The sequence below is a fragment of the Microtus oregoni genome, unplaced genomic scaffold, assembly GCF_018167655.1.
Source record: "Microtus oregoni isolate MIOR12 unplaced genomic scaffold, Mior012 000032F_ref0000030, whole genome shotgun sequence".
In the NCBI taxonomy this organism is placed as follows: domain Eukaryota; kingdom Metazoa; phylum Chordata; class Mammalia; order Rodentia; family Cricetidae; genus Microtus; species Microtus oregoni.
Genome location: NW_024543091.1, coordinates 12,975,364 through 12,989,045, shown reverse-complemented (window position 1 = coordinate 12,989,045; position 13,682 = coordinate 12,975,364). Strand labels below are relative to the sequence as shown.

At 40.4% G+C, this 13,682-nt stretch overlaps 1 protein-coding gene across 1 annotated transcript in view; it reads left to right on the top strand.

The window, feature by feature from the left end:
* Positions 1-13,682, top strand: part of Wdr72 (WD repeat domain 72) — a 172,333-nt gene that overhangs the window by 63,519 nt on the left and 95,132 nt on the right. The window lies entirely within an intron of this gene.

The following is a 13,682-nucleotide window of genomic DNA, read 5'->3' as shown; positions in this document are numbered from 1 at the left end:
ATATTCTGTAGTTTGGATCCATTTTAATTCTTTAGTTGAATACATTTAGTATCTTTTATTCTGACTTGTTTCTTCTTATTAAGCTATCTTTAATATTTTTCTTTCTAGACATGTGATAGTGATTTAATCTAGTTTCTTTCAGATATTATTTTTCATTTTTTATCCTTCTGCTGTCTTGTTGGCATCTTTATCTGTGCCATTTGTATGAATATACCTAGTTTTTTCCATGTAAATATCTTCTCCATAATATTACTTAATACATTTCTGAAATTTTAAGGGCTACTATAAAGTCTATGTTTTATTGCTCTTTTGCTGCTATAAATTATTTTTTACTAATTAATAATTCATATATAAATTTTCAGTAACATGTTTGAACCTAAAGGATTTTAGAAAACCAAAAATAGGGGCTCGAGAGAATGCTCCGTTGCCAAGAGCACTTTCTGCTCTTCTAGGGGATTCAAGTTTAGATCTCACCAGCCACATGGACCCTATTGCTGTGTGTAACTACAGCTTCAGGGATCTGATACCTCTGTCTTTCTTGGGCTCTCACGTGTGTATAGAGCCATGTTGCACACACATACTCTCTTACATATAATTAGAAATAATGTAAATAAAATCAAAATCAAAATTATCTTGTGGACACGTGGGAAGGAAGGTTTCTAAATTGGAATTTTCATATTATTCCCATTTCCTGTTATTTCTTTGCTTTTTAATGAAGAATTAGCTTTGATCCCATTTTTATCTTTTGGGCACATTTGTATTAGAAACAAAAGATGTCTTGTCATTCACCAAAGCAATGGAAACCAAGCCACACATCTGAACTTCCACACCACCTTACAGGTTTAGGGACCTGATGTGAATCTTATCTGAGTCTAGCACTTGTTGTGAGAGCTCAGACGCCAACCGAACACCTAACAGTACATGTGTCACTTGAAGGGTGTTCGCAGGATGAACAGTGAGCAAGTAACAGTGCTGGAATCACACTGGTGGATCGTCCAGTCTCAAAGCTGGATGATCGCACATCACAGATCTTGATGCAGAGCCTTGTGGTCCTTGTTATGCCAGCATCAGAGTATTGGTCCACTGAGTTCTGAAAGTCAGACACTATCAGGCCACCATCTCCCCAGGTCATGATTAGAGTAGAGTGAAAATCCCCTGAATCCTGCATTTCTCTGTTTACTATTTCATCAGACAACCTGCTTCAGTTCATGCTCTCCTTCTTCGGATTCTAAACTAGGGGATAGTCACAGCTTATTTTTTGTACTTTTTCATTATTTTGAGGTCATCAAAATCTGCACTTTGTATTTATTTATTTATTTTGGCCTACATGCATGGACATTGTGTACAGGTTGTGCCTATGGAGTCCAGAAGAGGGCATCAGATTCCCTGGAACTGGAGTTACAGAGAGTTGTGAGCCACCATGTGGGTACTGGGAGCTGAACTCAGATCCTCTGAAAGAGCAGCCAGAGCTCTTAACCACTGAGCCGTCTTTCCAGCCCTAATTCTCAGCATTTCTAACATGAAAACAGGCTGTTTTTAAGGATACTTATATAGTTGTGATAATTTTTTTTTGAATCCTGTACATGATTGGATCAACGGGTTCAGTTACAGAACCCAGCTGTGCTTTCCCATGCCAGTGCAGCTTTCTTGCCGTCCGTCATAGTGGAGCATAGCTGGAAAGGGCTATGTGGGGCGAGCCTGAGTAGATGCTAGATCCCTGGGTCTGAGAGTGTCATAAGGAAATGCACCACTTTGTACAATAAGTGTACAAATAGTGGAGTAGGAAGTCTTCTAAAATGGCAGGCAAGAGCTAGGTGTCTGTTGATCTGTGTGTTTCAGAGTTGGAGGTGTAAGGTCTGTAGGAAAATAAAATCATTTTCACTAGGTTTTTCTGCTTGGATTCCCCAAAGGTAAACTGACTGCTGTTTTTTCCCACCGCTCTGAGCTATCCTTTAGGTCGTGGTAGCAGTATATACACATTTCATTTTCTCTATATAATTTTGTTTCTTTCTTGACTTCAAGAAGTAATAAAATGCCCTGGTCTTGTCTTCCTTCTTCTAGACTGATTTCCACTCTATTTTCTAGTTGTTGCCCTTTCCCTGAGCAGGCTACAATTTTCAGCCTGTGTTCTTTGCAGTGGAGAAGTAAAGAGGACAGGGGAGTCACCTCCGTCCCTCTACATGCTCCTGTTGTCACCAGCTTTGGGGTGGCTGTGGGTATTTGTATTTGTGCTTCTCTGTTCCACTTCCAGTTATGTATGAGATGTCCTCATTGTCCTCCATTCATGTGTTATTTTAGGGTTTTCTTAGAGCCAGGGTGCTGAGATTGTCTTATTTTTATTATTTATTTGTTATTTATTTATTTGTTTGTTCGTGAATTTGTTTGTTTTGCTTTTCAAGACAGGGTTTCTCTGTGTAGACCCAGCTGTTCTAGAACTCACTCCATAGACCAGGCTGCCTCTGCCTTCCTAGTGCTGGGATTAAAGGTGTGCACTACCACTTGCCTAGTGAGATTGTTTCATTTTAAAGTATAAGATTTCAAAGATAAACTGGTGTGTTATTAATCTATGTTTCTGTACATGTGATATGTATGTGAGAGTGTGGGGCATACATGTCCTGGTGCCCATGTGGAGGTCAGAGAGCAGCTTCAGGTGCTGGTCCTTGCCACCCATATTGCTTTTCATGAGGTCATTTTGTTGTTTGCTGTTATGGATGCCCCCCAGGGTGGAATTCTTGCGAGCTTCTGGGATTCTCTGCCTTTCCTCTCACCATAGGAGCACTGTGACCACCAATGTGTGATAGTATGCTTAGCTTTTCTCTGAATTCTGGGGACTCAAACTTAGCTTTTCACATTTTTGAGAGAAGAGCTCTCTCCATTGAGTCATCTTCCCAGCCCATAGGTGATTTGCTCTTAATATAGTGAATGCTTCATGAGTTTCATAAGAAAATAATTTTCAAAGAGTGTGTGAATCACATACATTCTGTAGGCGAGGAAAATGGGGGACAAGAAGCCTATGCACTTTAGAGCATCTAAGACGTCTTTGTGTTTGTGCAGTGTCAGTGGTAGCGAGGCACAGGTAGACTTCTGGGCAGCAACGGACTAGACAATTTAAACAGAAAGAAAGCATTTAGAACTCAAAGTTGGTCAAATTTGGATGTTTCTAGAATGTTCTGTTCAGTTTTTCTTCATGCATTTGAGGACTGCATATAAATGAAGGCCAGATTATGAAGAGAACAGACAATGTCATAAAAATCATTTTTAAAATATATGCGCTTTGAATTTCTGGAGGAGTTGAATCTCTGCTGCTCTACAGAGAAGATCTTTGGGACCAGAGGAGGAGAGTCAGGGTCTTAAAGGATTTATGGGATACAATACTGTGTGTTGACTTTCCTTAGATTGCACAGAGGATAAAGCAGGATAGAATCTACTTAAATAGCAGTGGGAGAAATTTAGCTTTGAGGTAGGGATTTAACAACTGGGCTAAAATCATTGCTACATGACAGGGATCTTTGCTGCTACACTGTATTTTAAAGAGAAAAATCCTATTTTGCTCATTGGTTAGTTGGTTCATTTTCATTGTGTGTGTGTGCATGCGTGTGTGTGTGTGTGTGTGTATGCCTTCAGTTTTTTACTGTGCTTCTTATCTACAAGATGGGTAAAGGGATAACCAGGATTATTTTAATTGCCATGACTTATGCATTCACAGTATCTAGCTGAGAAGGACGCTGCTGAGCCGAGCAGAACTTTTCTCCCTTACCAGTTCCCTGCTTGCTTGCTAGCTTAGAGCTGTCATGTCGAATGTGGTGACATGAAAATGAACGCAGGGCAGCACTAGTTGGCGTTTGAAATAATACCAGGACAAAATGTTAAACACATTTATTTTGAATATTGAGATGAAATAAAAATTATTTAAACCAACTTTACTCACTTTCTATTTGTGTTGTCTTAAAATGACTGGTGGGCAATTTAAAAACGTAAGTGTGATCTGCATTCTATTGATGGAAGACAATGGTGACCATGAAAAGGGTTATGTGACTCCTTCAGTAAAATCAAGGAGTGACTGCTTTAGGGTTACAGCTCAGATCACTGCCTGCTCAGGTGGTTGTGAAGCACCTCACATGGCTATGGGTTCTAGGGACTTCTGAAAGAGTAGAATGTGTACCACTGCTGTTGAGCACTGGGGTAACCGTGGAGTATCCAGGGAGACTTTACCTTCCAGCAACAGGCAGTGGCCCAGATGTAACGTACTGACTGTTGTTTGCTGATCTATGGTCTAGAACTTCTCTTTGTCAGGGAACATGTAGAAGTATCAGGAGGACCTGGATAAAGAATCTCTAACTCTTCTTTTATCCATATCTGAAATTTTAATTAAGTCATTTATCTTAATTTCATATATTTTTGTATAGGTTTGTATACATGTGTCGTTTTCATTAAATGTTGAAAACACTCAGCTCTATAAGTTTAGTGTTAAAATTTTCATTTTAAATATTTGACTTTACTTAATCCGTATTTAGAACACAGTGACTGAATGATAGCACCGCCCACCTCGGGTGGTATAGGAAAACCTCTGGTAGTGGCAATGTGGGCACGACAGGTTGCTTTTTGAACGATATATGCAGCAAGGGGTGTTTTTGACAGAAGGCAATCATTTCTCAGAGGTTCTGTAAGGTGAATAAAAGCTTCCTTAATGGATAATGCTTAAAAAATAACTTCTTTATGAAAAAATCCTATCTTTCATTTAGTAAGATGAATTTAGACTTTATTTTTTTATTCAGAAAGTTGCCTCAATCACGAGAAAAACTAGCGTAGGCGATCATAGCTTTGTTTCAAAACTACCTCAGGAGGTCCGGTCCCCACAGAAAGAATAAGCACGGTGAAGTAACTCCAGCTGCCGGCCTCCTGCACAGGAGCCTCCCTGAATTTCCTCGGAGGACTTCAAAGCCTCGCTCAAATCTAAACATTCGTCAGCCATGTAAATCGGAGTTACAAAAGGAAAAAGCGCCTATTTCATGGTGTACGGCTGGCCAGAGCCAAGCTTTGTACTGCACGTGCCGGGGGAGGGGGACTGGCAGCCCCAGAAGGGCACCGCTCCTCCCCCTGTGACAAACGCAGTTAACACCAGATCCATATTAATGTTGTCAGGTTCCGTTGATGTATTTAAACAGATTTTAATTGTTTGCAGCATTCCAGGGCCCGGGATAGATAGCCTCATAGGTCTTCAAAAAAAGCTTGCTTAATGTGTGAGAGTAAAACCTCTCATCAAAATGAAACTTTGATACTGGCCTCAGTCACTGCCACGGGTTACTCAGCCCGCCAGCAATTTGTGTGGCAAAGTGCCATTTGAATAGCGTATTGTTGGGGGACTTACGGTCCACTTGACAAGGGCTCTTTCTCTAAATAGTACAATTTGACTCCAGCTGTTAGAGATTGCCTTTGACAGCAGCCACACAGAACGGGAGACTCACTGCTGAAAAAAAAAAAAATCAATATCAGCTTCTTGCTTCTAGGAAGCTGTTCTTTTCTCTTCCGTGGACCTATCAACGGCTATTGAGGATGGAGAAGTGGGAGCTTAAATATTGTTTTAAATGCAATCCACTTTGAGTTTCCAGTTAAGACTTGCCACAGACAGTACCAAAGTGGTGTTTTAGGATACGATTTCCACGTCCTGGTTCCTTCCTGTTGAGTCACAGTTCTCGGGCAGTTGAGCCTGGAGTCTCTGTCCTCTGTAGAAAAGAATTAGTGGAAAAGCAGACGGAATTTGGGGTGACGTTCCAGACAAAGACCAATGACTTCTTGATATTTACGTATCAATGTGTCTTCTACTTTCCCTCCGTTCTCTCTGTGTGTAGTTTTTATTTTTATTTCTTAAAATATGGGTGGCAGAATCTTTTGTGGCTGTTGACAACATTATGTTCCCAAAGCAGCCTTGCAGGTTTGGGGACTAGGTTTAGGGGCTTTTCTAGTACTTTTCTTTTCTTTTTTTCTCTTCTTTCTTTCTTCTTCTTCTTCTTCTTTTTTTTTTTTTTGAACCATATAAGGTTGCTATGATACCTGACTGGCAGTAATAGCTGTTGAATCTTTTAATTCCGATAGCTCCACACTAGGATTCCTCTCCTTCTTTCCCTCTTTGATTGGGTCTCTCTATTATTTCCTTTTTGATTGGGTGTCTCTCTTATTACCAGACATTATGTTTAACATACAGCAGAGAAAATAAAATTGCATCTGCGAGATGAGAGAAAAAAAATGTCTTAAGGTAAAATCTTGAACCATAAAACATTTCAAGTTATGAAAACCTTTAGCTGACTATTGATCTCCCAGGATTGCAGATATAATTTGTTTAAATTATTTCTTTCTTTGACTGTATGTGATTTTGGATTTTTATTGGTATTTCCCTGAGATGTTGTAAGTCTTCATCTAAAGCACTTTGAGTGGAATCTGGAAGAGCTGTCATTTTTAACATAGAAAATGCCAGTGTGATGTGTCCTTTCTCAAATGCCTTTTCACTGGGGTCGGTTGAAACAGCTGTGGTCTTGTTACTGACCAACTCTGCACTTACTGAATCTTTGGCTGCAATAGCATCTGAAAATTCATAAAGCTGACGGTTCAATTGTGAACAAAGACCTTTAAGGCAGACTCAAGGTCACCGTTATTGTTTTTATAATTGCTGATAGGCAATCGTGATTTCTCCCAGAGAAGGGCTTTGCTGCTCAGTTTTGATTTCTGCGAATGTTATCTCTTTTGTTAATTCTCTTGGAAGATTTTTCTATGAATAAATGTCTATACTACCTCTCAGTGCTCCCTGCAGCCTGGCTCTACTTCAGGACCCTTCCCCACACAGTATCCCATCAGTCCCGTTGGGAATGTGAAGCTCTGGGGTTTTTAAAATACTCTGTTACTGAATTCTTTCTAGAGTTACCGGCTAACTTGTTTGTGCGTGTGTTGCGGGGAGGAGGCTCAATTCAGAAATACCAAGAAGAGTTAAGTGAATCAGGCATCTCATGTTGTGTTCATCTTAATCAAGAAACATGGTTAGTGAGATTTACTACATATGTCTTAAAACTTGCTTTTACTGACATGAATAACTTGATAGACTTTTGGAGCACATGCATGCTATGATCATGTGACATGTCATGACAGCTTAGGAACATTTCCTTCACCAATTTCTTAGTTTCTTTTTTCCCTTTTATTTTCAGTTCTAAATTGTTTTCTCTTAAAAACAAAACCAAATAAACCAAACAAAAGAACAACAACTGCCCCCCCCCCACACACACACCAAGAAAAAAAAAACATGGCTTTACAAGTTTTATCTGCTATTCAGCTTCATGGAGAACCAATATCTGATAAAGTAGAAATCCTTCAATACCCCCTCTCCCTGCACTGCCACCCCCGAGGTCAGATCTGTCCCATTTAAGCAACTTGTTTCTGGCAGCGAAGTTTCTTGAAATCATTATCTTTGTAATGATACACATTAGCGTATACTTCATAATGATACATACTAGTGTATATAGCAAGAGTGAGGTAAAATCATTATCTTTGTAATGATGTGAAATCATTCTCTGTCTGTGTAATGATAGCACACTAGTCTCCAGTGTGCTAATAATAAAAAAATACAAAGAGGGGTATTTTATTTATTACTGGCATAGTAAATGCCAGTTTCAAGAATAAGAAGTAAATTTATAGAAATTTGGATATTGGGTTAACCCAAAGAATTTAGAAGGAAAGGAGAGGAGAATGAGATCTCTTTTATTGAAAGCTGGCCCTGTCCCTTGTTGACTGAGCACGCCCTCTGAGCCCATTTAGGGAAACAGAACAGAGCAAAGCTGGCATCAGTGACGTATGCCGATGCTGTCTCTAGGAGCGGAAAATGCAAACATGTTACAGGAAGCAGTTCTCCGGACAAAAGCATTTTTTCTTGTGGAATATTTCCTCTGAACTATTAAAACAAAATGTATTAAGCCCTTCGCTTTGTTTATTGATGCGGAGTCCGACTGTGTTTCATCAGGAAACTGCCAGTATTCCCAACTGAGTGTTCAGGACTGAGTGTTCACAGTGGCATCCTGGAAGTGCCTTCAGTTCTCTGAAGTGACAGCTCGAGGCTAAGTGGCCATCTTCATCCTAAATGTAAACAGCCCAAAGAACCTTTTCCTCCAACTATCATTATTCCTCATGGATATTAAATGTTCCCAGGATGCCGTATGGACAGCAGGGACTTTCTTTTCCTGTGTACATAATTTTATACCCAAACAGGTCTGAACTCTGTATGGTTTTTGTTGATGGTGGTGGGTCCCCCCACATTGTCTTAGATGTGCTTTTGTTGAAGTCCTTCCCAAAGCTTATGAAACATCAATTCTTTTCTTCCCTACCTCCTTAGAGGTTTCTGGTCACTATACAAAACTCGACCCTTTCCACTTCATGTTTGGTAACAAATATTTTGTTTTCCTTTTTTTCTAGCTCCTCTACCAAGCTCTGTTTTGCAACCCCCACAGTCTGGCATTGAGCATGTAGCTATATGTCTAGAATACAGAGAGAAGAGCACAGGCCCTGACTTCCTATGAGGTCATCCAGAGATTTAAATGAGATTATTACTCCATGGGTAATACAAGCACCCAAATTGAACGCTCATCTGAATCTAGATTGCCCACTAAACTTATGTATTATGGGTTTGTCAGCTGATCATTTTAAATCAAAGACTGAAGCATGGTTAATAAAAACTCAGAGAGAGAAACTGGGGTTCATCCTGAAGATTTGAAAAGCATAACAGCCAGCCAAGGCTCTTACCTTGATCTTAGTCAGAAATGGCGATCCTGCCTCCAGGAACCTCAGAATGAGACTGTGTCTGAGCACTGTCTTCCTCCTGTCTTATAATCCTCTCTAGGGCTGGGATTAAAGGCATGCATTGCCCGGCTTCTATGGCAAACTAGTGTGGCTACTGGGATAAAAGGTATGTGTTACCATTAGCTGGTCTGTAAGACTGGTCAGTGGCTGGCTATTTTGCTTTTTAGATCTTAGGCAAGCTTTATTTATTAAAATACAATTGAAATGCCACTACAAAAGACCTACTTTTTCTTCAACCTACTTACCTACAGTTAAGTAAAGTTTATGGATGATTTTTTAAAAATGTCCTTAAGGCCCCATGGCATGTTTTACTTCTTTTTTTTTTAGATGGTAAGCAGGCAGCATCATTGTTTTTATTCACACCAAGAAAAGCCTATTTTAAGCCAGTTTGAAGCAAAGCTTTGCAATGAAACAATACACATTCAAATAGTTAAGGAAAGTTAAGCGTCAAGATGAGATTGATAGATACACGGAGTCTCACTTCACAATGAGGCTGAGGTCATAACACTACCACATTGCTACCTCAAGAGTCTGCTCAGGGAAGTTCATCATAAATTCTTTCTGCATTTCCTTAAAATGTCCCAAGATTGTCGGGCGGTGGTGGCTCACACCCTTAATCCCAGCACTCGGGAGGCAGAGGGATGGATATCTGTGAGTTCAAGGCCAAGCCTGATCTACAAGAGATAGTTCCAAGACAGGCTCCAAAGCTACACAGAGAAACCCTGTCTTAAAAAAAAAAAAAGTCCCAAGATTGTCTTTTGCAAAAATCAGATAAAATGGCTCTTTCCTTTACAACGAGTCTCTGGCTGAGGGGAAATTTCTTTGTGCTTTTTTTTTTCCTAGGCAGTTTGGATGCTCACCTTACTAGACCTGGATGGAGTTGGGTGGTCCTTGGACTTCCCACAGGGCAGGGAACCCTGATCGTTCTTTGTGCTTTTGATTTTTGTATAAACTAAAGATTATCTTAAATAACACTTAGAACACATATAGCCTTAATTTCTGGCATGTTCAAGGAGGGGATTGCCATGAGAGTAGCAGAAATTTCTCGTCTTCCATGTGTTTAGGATAATTTCAGTCATTACCATTAGTTTTGCTTATATAATCTACCCTTCTGTTTTAGATATGATAGCAGTTAGGACCAGAGACAAAACGTGACGAATAGCTATAGTGAGCACTCAGATAGTGTACAGCCCTTCCAGTTAGCTGGGCACTAGCCCTACGGCTAAATACATTGTGTTGGCCTCATATTCTAATCCTTTATTTCTGGGACTAGATTTTGTGTTTTAAAGCATTGCATTACTCCAGATTATCATAATTCTATTTGTAACCAGAGTTTTCCTTTTAGACAGGGTCTCACTAAGTAGTGCTGGCTACCCTGAAACTCATGACATAGACCAGGATGGCTTTGAACTTACTGCTCTTCTCTTGCTTCTGCCTCCCCAATCCTACGATCAGAGGTGTACACCCCATGAAACACAATAATTAAAATCCACCTATCCTTCTCTAATGAGTAAATTAGAAAGGACTGGGGCACTGAGTTTATATATGTCTCTAAAAGGACCATAATAGATGGGTAATACCATGAAGTACAATAGGAGCAAATGCCTTCATCTGCTGGCTTAATAAACTTAATAAGCTTATTCAATAATGGAAATGAGATCTTGGATATTTGGCACACAGAGAACCAATGTCTCACTTTAGGCGAGACACAAATGGCGGTTTTCTTAGACAAAAGGTGACACGGTTAAAATGGCTTTGTTCTCCAGTGAAGTTTCTGGCATCCCCTCCATTTACCTGTCTGTCAATCTCAGGCTCATTTCTCCTAGACACAGAGTTATCTAAAATAATCACTCAGACATAGCCCGAGGATTATATTGTATATCATGCGTCGTCTTCTTCCCTGGGATAATTACTTTTCAAACCCACCCCTTAATATAAAACCCCCAAAGCTATTGGCCATCTAATCAACAGGTTTGCAATAACGCTTAGGAATGGATGTACGATAAATATGAAAGAGGTTTATTTAGGCTTCATTTCCCAAATGCAGGAACTCAAGGTAAGCCCCAAGCAGCAGCTTCCTGATTTTGGTAGTTGATTTGGAGACTGCTCTGTGGCCCTCTCATCAGAGGACAGGAGGGAGAGCTGATGACACTCCGGTGCATACAGCTTTAAAGGCTTGCAGGTTTCTCTTTGAGTGGGATAAGTTCAGAGTCTCAGGAGACTGCAGGCCTTAAAGGATTTCCTCTTCTTCACTGACTCTTAATACCTGAGTGAGATCTGGATGATGAGGCTGTTCAGTAGTTTTCAATAGGCTAATGTTCTTCCACAGGCTGGCACTATCGACTCCAGGCCTTACACGCCTCTTCCTGTGGATGCCTTTGTAAATGCATGCCACACATGTGAAGATGACCTGGAAGCCAGCAGAGGGCATCAGGTCCCCTAGAACTGGAGCGATAGGTAGTTGTGTGCTGCCTGATGTGGGTGCTGGGAATTGTAAGCAGGTATCCCCCACTAGTCAAACCTGCTCTTAAAAGCTGGGTCATCTCTCCAGCACCAGTTTGTTATTTAAATACACACGTGTCGCTTCAAAGGGAAGGAGTGCTTACTAAATTTTGTTTCTTGTTCTATGTAATGGCAAACCACTTCTGGCTGACTTGTTTTTCCTCTAAACTTACACTTTTCCTGGTCTTTGGGTCAATAATCAGCTTATCGGGATGGCGTTTATCAAGTGTTAGTGTGTTGCCACTGACTCGAGTATCATGGTTGGAAGCGAAGGTGTTGGGAGTGACTCACATCAACATGCCCATAGCACATACTTTTTAATTAGTGTTCATCCCTAGAGGCCAGTTCCCAGTAATTTAGAAACATGTACTTGTCATCTTAATTGACAATTACATACTGAGTAAGAGGTAAACAGAAATCAAAGGAAATGGTTGCTGTTTAAGACGAGCATCTATTTTGCCACTTAAGATTGAGCTTCTTAATAAAAGTGCTTTTGAATTTGATATTCTTTTCTATTAGTGCCATTTATTTTATTAAAAGATACAGGACAAACCAGAGCTGAGTTATAAAACATCTATTCAAGCACTTGTGGGAAGAGTGGTTTTGGATTTTCTGGTAACTTTTAAAGGAAGCACACAGTATTCTCTCTCATGGGTGCTCAAGAGCGCCCCGGCCTCTCGTTTCCACTAGGACTCCTCAGTGTTGGATTGATTGAATAAAAGGCTGTGAGACTTTGAATTTGTCGCCAGGCCTCTCTCAGCTCTCTTATGTCTGTCTGTCTTTTCATCCATCCATTGATACTTAATTGTTTAAGAGCCCCGGCCTTATTAGCTAAAACAACCCCCGTTTAAGCCTTGTTTGTTGTTAGCACTGGTCTGCCCTTTACTCAGTATAGAGACAGTAGGCTTAGAGAGCAGCAGGAACCATTGGCTGGGGAAGAAAGATGTAGGACATTCCAGTGACCAGGGTGATAATTCTTTCTGAGATTCCATCTGTCCGATTCAAGAGCCTTTCCCTCCAGAGGGGCATTGCCTCAGAAAACCAGACTAAAACCATACTAGATCTTTGCTTTTTAGATTCTGCTCTAAGATACTGAAACTTAAGAGCTAGTTATTGGCTTCTCTCTCATTCCAGACACGGAGGACACTTGGGTTTTTGCTCGTGTTTTGGTTTCTCTGTGGGGAGAAGTGGATTTGTCTCATGGTCTTTTCTTTAGTTTGGTAATTCCCTGAAATGAGCCCGGACTTCCCACCTGCCCTCTTGGTGATTTTGTTTCTTGTCTTCCTTATCTTTGCTTCTATAACTCTTTCTTAACCTGGTCTTCAAAGCTTGTGGAAAAATGTCAAGCAATTTTTGCCTTTAAATCAACCAAGGATGGAGACTAGGGTGTCACTCAGTAGTAGAGCACTTTCCTAGCATGCAGGGAGTGTTAGGTTCTATCTCCAGCCTGATGAGAAATAAATGCATCAAAATAAATCAGTTGAAAATGAGCATGTATTACTTCTTATTTACTATGACTATATTTACTTTATGTTAATAATTTAGTTGACTACTGAGGTATTATTTTAGAGATTGCACAACAGGACAGTGGTGGCATGAATTTTAGAAATATAAAATGTAGAAATGAATCATTTTTAATTATTCAGTAATAGTCTTTCTGTGATATTCTTTGTGTTGTGCCCTTGGTTCATTTTTTTAATTTACTACACAAATCTGAAATGCTTAATGACTGAAACAAAACTTCAACCTGCAAGTTGAATTTAATTTTATTTTTATGTGTATGGATATCGTGCCTGTATGTGCCTGGTCTTTTGGAGGCCAGAAGAGGGCATCAGGTCTCCTGGAACTGGAGATACAGATGGTTGTGAATGGCCATGCAAATGCTGGGAACTGAACCCAGGTCTTCTGCAAGAGGAGGAACAGCCAGTGTCCCTAAACCCTGAGCCATCTCTCCAGACCCATTAGCCTGAAAGTTTAGAAGAAATTATTTAGACAGTTAGGATTACATTTTTAAGTTATTTGTATGTGTGCACATACATATGTGCATATGGAAATGAAAGGCTAACTTGGAGTAACTATTGCTCAGCCACTCCCTTTCTGGAGACAGGATCCCTGAACCTGAAGCTTTGGCTAGACTGACTGGATTTTCATAGGCTTCAGCTGGATTCATTAGCCAGCAAGCATCTGGGTTCTGCCTGTCTCTGCCCCTTCCCAGCTCGTGGATTACACGCCCATACCACCACACCTCGTTCTTATGTGGGTGCTGGGAATGGAAACTCAGGTCTTTGTGTTTGTGTTGGAAGCTCTTTATGCAAGGAGATAGGAGATATCTCCCCAGCCCCGCA